The 5,894-nt window shown below is 46.3% G+C and overlaps 1 pseudogene; it reads left to right on the top strand.

The window, feature by feature from the left end:
* Nucleotides 1–1,031: 1,031 nt before the first annotated feature.
* On the top strand, nt 1,032–1,697 carry LOC118624732 (annotated as a pseudogene).
* Nucleotides 1,698–5,894: the final 4,197 nt, after the last annotated feature.

Here is a 5,894-nt window from a genome sequence, read left to right as displayed (position 1 = left end):
TTTTTTGTTAATCCTCACCCAAGGATATTTTTTCCATTGGAAAAAATAGAGAGAGTGGAAAGGAAGGAGGGGAGAAGAGAGAAACATCGATGATTGCCTCCTGCATGTGCCCCAACTGAGGCCCGGGATCGAACCTGCAACCCAGGTATGTGCTGTTGACTGGTTTGAGAATCAAACCTGTGACCCTTTGGTGCACTGGTTGACATTCTAACCACTGAGAAACACTGGCCAGGGCTAATATAACATTTTTTAAAAAATCCTCACCTGAGGATATCCATTGAAGTGAGGAGGGAGGTAGAGAGAGGAAGGGAGAGAAAGAGAGAGAGAAACATTGATGAAAGATGCATCAAATGGTTGCCTCCGCACAACCCGAACCAGGGCTGGGGATTGAACCTGTAACCGAGGTATGTACCCTTGACTGGGAACCAAACCTGAAACTCTGGTCCATGGGCTGGGCCAATGCTCTAACTGCTGAGCCAAACCAGCCAGTATTGGAGTAACATTTTTTATGCTAATTTTCTATGTAAAACTTTTTTTTAAATGTTATGTAGTCAAATATATCAATTTTTTCCTTTATGATTCCTGGGTTTTCCATCCTAATTAGAAAAGCCTTCCTACTCAAAAATTATAAATCAATTCACCTATACTTTCTTCTTTTTTTTTATCCTCACCCAAGGACATTTTTGCATTTATCTTCAGATAGAGCAGGAGGGAGAGAGGGAGGAAGAGAGAGAGAGAAACATCGATGCGAGAGAGACACATCAAGTGGTTGCCACCCACACGACTCCAACCGGGGCCGGGGCCAAACTGCAACTGAGGTACGTGCCCTTAGTGGCAACTGAACCTGGGACTCTCTGGTCCATGGGCCGACGCTCTAACCGCTGAGCCAGACTGGTCAGGGCCACCTATACTTTCTTACAGAACTTCTGTGGTTTTACTTATTACATTTAAATCTTTGATCCACTTGGCAACCCCGTCAGCAGGCTGGGCTGTGGCGCACTGGACACTGGTCCAGCCTCGGTTCACCAAGGATGAAAATCCCACCAACTCACTACCCAGCCCCTAGGGCGGCCTTGGTGGTAGAGAACTGCATCAACTACCAACAGGGACCACCCTCCCTCCCCCGAAAGTGTTTCTGGTGTAGACCGTCAAACAAGCCAGAATGGAGGCTATTCTAGGAAGAGGACGAAGTATCGCCTTAAGTTTTCTGTGGAAGAAATTACCCAGAATCAAGTGACAGTGAACTTTACAACTGAAGTACTTTACTCTCCAGTGGGTCAAGAGACTGCACCAGAAGTCAACTTCACATTTAAAGGAGAAATTGGAAAGAACCCATATGAAGAAGAATGCACATTGTAGCAAAGGCTCAAGTCCATGAAAGAATCACTAGAAGCACAAAATATTCCAAACTGTTTTGGGAAAGTATCTCCAGCAATGAAATCAGTTTGACATTCAGCCTGGGTTGCCTGTGGTTATATAATATGATATAATTCTGCTGAAAACACATGGTAAAAATTCAAACTGTCAAGCAAGTGCAAAGCAATGATGGCTTTGCTGAGAGAGGCTACACCACTCTGCTTCATGACAGTGCATCTCCAGAGAGATCATTCCTTGGCAAATGCAAGTTCTCTGGCATCCACAATATGGTACCAAAGTAAAACAACAGCTGTCTGCCAAAAGAAGTACAACTGGACTAAACAGAGACCCTAACGCTGGGTGAAGTGTCAGTATGCTTACTGATGATGTGTATGCCAGTCTTCAGTGACAGCTCATGAAGGAGCCAAACAAATCCCAAAGTTATCACTTTGTATAAATGTTTTGATTACAGTAGAGAACTGTATAGCTTCAATAATACAGAGTGTCATGATTAAAAGTATCTTAAAAACAGTAATAGTGCTACATATAGACCATAATACAAAGCTTCAAATAGAAGTAGTTTGGGCCCCATTTTTATTATCCCCCCTCTGCCCCAACAACAATCCAGGCACCCTAGCACCATTCTTGAGTATTCTTTTTTCCACTGATTTGAGTGGAAATGTTTGAGCCTTCTACTGGAGTTCCCAGCCCTTTCCCTACCGAAGGATCCTTTGGGCCCAATGTCAGGACAAAGGCCAGCACGCTGGGAGACACAGACATGGATGTGAGTATGGAGAGCACTGGACCTGGAGATGGGAAACCTGGGTTCTAGACCTCTGCACCATTAGCTTGATGAGCGATCGTAGTAAGTCATTTCTGCTTTCTGGGTCTCCCTGCTCCCCTATGTAAAATGAGGAGATAAGACTAGATGGTTTCTAAGGTCCCTTTCAGCTTTAATCTTTTCGATTCCACAGATACCATGGTGCTGGTCAGTCCCTTCTGTGCCAGCCCTGTCCCCTCACCATTCACACCCCCATCTCCCCTACCCAAGGCCCAAAAGCCTGGGAACCAACTGCCTGCTCTCTCTAGAGACCCTGGCTCTGGCAGGGGAAGGCAAGGCCCAAGAGAGGCTGCGGACTGAGGGTCAGTGGGCAGACGGGACAGGCCACTGAGAAAGCCAGCCTGGAGCCAGCACCACCGGAGTGTGACCATGTCCAAGGGCCTAGACCCATCCCGAGAGAGGAAGGCCTGCAGAGGACTGGGAAACCCTACTTTGCAGCTAGGAAGTGACTGTGAGCTCATGCACACACCCGCGCACACCCGCGTCATCCCACAATACATACGCACAGAGGAGGCAAAATTACTTAAGCTTGAGGTAAGCTAGACCTGGGGTCAAATCCCTGCTCCACCACTTAATTGGTGTGATCTTGGGCAAGAAATTTAGCTTTCAGAGTCTCCTAGGGAATGAACTTCACAAGATTTTTGTGACAACCCAATGAGTTCTAACAGCTCCTGGGATATGGTGGGAAGCACTTCATATTATCATCCATGGCCACTCCTGCTCCCTCCCTCACTATCCTGGGTCCTCAAGCCTTTGCACAGGCCACTGCAGGGTGCAGTGGAAAGAGAGCTGGGTTTTGGAGTCTGACCAATCATGTGGCTCTGTTAACGTGCATCCCTAGAGCACCCAGCATGGCACATGGTCCCTGGTGGGTACACAATAAGTGGTGTTAGTATTACCACTCAATACATCTTCAATGAGCCTGGGAGCTCACTGAGGGCAGCATCCAGGCCAGACCTGGAAGGAAGAGAGACTGACTGGAAACTCCCAAAAGGCCTGGGTCTGAGAGATTCACTAACAAATAAAGGCCTAAGACAATGGTGCAGCCACAATTTCACAGCCCCAGTGGGTATTGGCACATCTGCATGTCCAGTGCCATTCTAGACAGCCTTTGCTGGCCCCACATCCCTGTCATCCCAGCCACTCAATAAACTGTCATCAATAAGGTTTCCAGATAAATCCAGGATACACAATTACATTTAAATTTTAGATAAACAACAAATAATATTTTTACAGGTATGTCATGAAGGATGGCAGAATATGTCACTCCGAAATATACCACTTTTGACATAGGATTATTTTGAGCTAAAAGCACTTGAAAACCAGCAGGTGCAAGAGGGCATTCTAATCTCCCTCTTTCTTCCTGAAAACAGGAAACAAAAACTCCCATGTGGAAAATGCCCTCCCTGTGCCAGGAAAAAAGAAACTTTCTCCCGAGGTTAGTTAAAGCCAAGAGACTTCTCTACAAATAAACTTTGTTAAAATAACTCTTACCTTCCTTTAGCTTTCCCATATAATTTGGTTACTTTTCCACAACTGCCTCCCTTTGCGCAACTCAATTTGATTTTGCTGTTTGTTTGGGTCTTTGTCTCCTTACGAGAGCTCCTGTTTCTCTTAAAACTTATATAAATGTGTACGTTTTTCTCCGGTTAAATTGTTTTATGTGGATTTAATCCTCAGGTCCAACCAAAAACCCTAAGAGGGTAGGGATAAAAATTTGCCTCCCCTACTGTCTCAAATATTGTGTAGGACGTACTTATAAAAAAATGTTTTTTGTTTATATGAAATCCAAATTTGATTGGGTGTCCTGGCTTTTTATTTGCTAATGTTGGCAACCTTAGCGATTGAGCAACCATCACAATAATAGGAACAACTTACATTGGTAGAACGCTTTGATGACCATTACATTAGCTGCGTGCTGCCCTTTGCAGGCAAGGACACATCCACTAGCTGGTATGGTCTTCCTTTCAAGGTATGACTTGGTGGCGCACTTGACACTGCACTAGCACTCTTGGGGGTGGGGGGAAGCCAGTGGTTGAGGCCAGGAGAGTGAGCTTGCAAGTGGGTGGAAGCTGGCTCTGAGGAGCCCTCAGTCAACAATATTATTATTACTTCCACTTAACATGCAAGGAAACCAAAGTGCATTCATTTAAAAATATGTACTGATCCCAGTGCTTTTCAAGTCCTGAAAGGACAGATGAATGGATTTCCACGGTCCCCAAGTGGTAGCTAGTGGCCAGCTGAACTCTGCATCCCTGGGGGTCACATACCTGTCCTCCCTCTCACAATGTCAGTCACTGGAAAATTACAAACAATACGTTGCACATGTGTTAGAAATTTCTGTGTATGTGTACCCAATTCCACCCCTCGTCCCCCGCTGGGATCCCCAGAGAGCAGCAACAGTCTCATTCACCTTGGGAGTCCCAGACAGAAGCTCAGAGGGGGTGCTCAATAATGTGGATTCCAGGAACAGCTATTCATGGGAACCCTTTCTTTCCTGGATGCTGTACTCTAAGCTGCTGCTTCCCTGGCCACCTGCTCAACTCCCTTTCCTCCAGGCCACCAAGACCTGGGGCCCCTGGAAGGAGTAAGAAAGGAAGGGCCAGAGGCTGAAGACACTTAGGGTTAAGGAGGTAAAATATAAAATGTACACCTGTACAAATAACACAGTTCTGGCCCTTACTATGATGGGGAGATACTAACATTAAAGTTTAGTTGGGGATGGGTCAGGGCAGGAATGAGCTCAGGATCAAGGTCCTTAGGCAGCACTGAATATGTGTTAGCATGTGGGAGCAGCCATCTGTGGCTGTCCCCTCCCAACACCCCGCCCCCAACACTTGCCCACTCAGGTGGAGTCACAGTGACCACCTCGCATGCACTCTCCCATGCCAGGGCCTTCGCTCTAGCTGGTGACTATGTGGAACACCCTTCCCCAGATTTCCACTCAGCTACGCCCTCGCCTCTTTCTGGTCACCTTCTCAGTGAGGCTGGTCCTTGTCTACACTATTAAAAGCTCTAACTGCTCCCCAAACTGGCACTCCTCATCACCCTTGCCTGATGCTACTTTCCTCTTTCCTAGAGATTTTACTTATTTATCTTGTTTTGTTCAGTGATATATCACAAACCTGCAGAATAGTGCCTGGAACAGTGGGTGCTCAATGAACACCTGTTGCAGTGAACTCGTTAAGCTGGATTTAATCAGCTAGTTGTTTCCCATCAGGTGTTCTTTCAGAGTTGCCTGCAGAGGTTGGTAAACTACCCCAAGTCAGAGTACCTTCTCTGACCTCCTGCATCATCTTGAGAGACTCCCCAAGCTTCTTGACATATAAACGCCTCATCTGCTGCAGTCCCTCACTTAGCAGGATTTACCAAGGCTCCCAGAAGGACCTGCCTTGCTCTAGGTCATAGTGTGGTTAGGGCACCTGAGCCAGTAATCCCACAGTTCTCTCCCTCTGGGGCCCCTTCTAGCTCTTTGGGAAGATCTAGGGGACCTCCTAGTGCAGAGTAGGGGACCCTCAGTTCAGAATAATAGTTATCAGAAAGAATGCCTGGTGCTATTGTTCTCTGTTTAGTTTCCTCCTAACCCAATTAACCTAGCACATAGTTGGATCAATGAATGCTTGTTCTTATTACTTACTATCATATTCTTGGTAAGCAGAGATGCCTGAGACCTTGGCCCAGGTAATATTTTTTTTTA

This window comes from Molossus molossus, unplaced genomic scaffold (assembly GCF_014108415.1).
Source record: "Molossus molossus isolate mMolMol1 unplaced genomic scaffold, mMolMol1.p scaffold_m16_p_10, whole genome shotgun sequence".
Taxonomy (NCBI): domain Eukaryota; kingdom Metazoa; phylum Chordata; class Mammalia; order Chiroptera; family Molossidae; genus Molossus; species Molossus molossus.
This window is presented reverse-complemented; position numbering and strand designations above follow the sequence as displayed.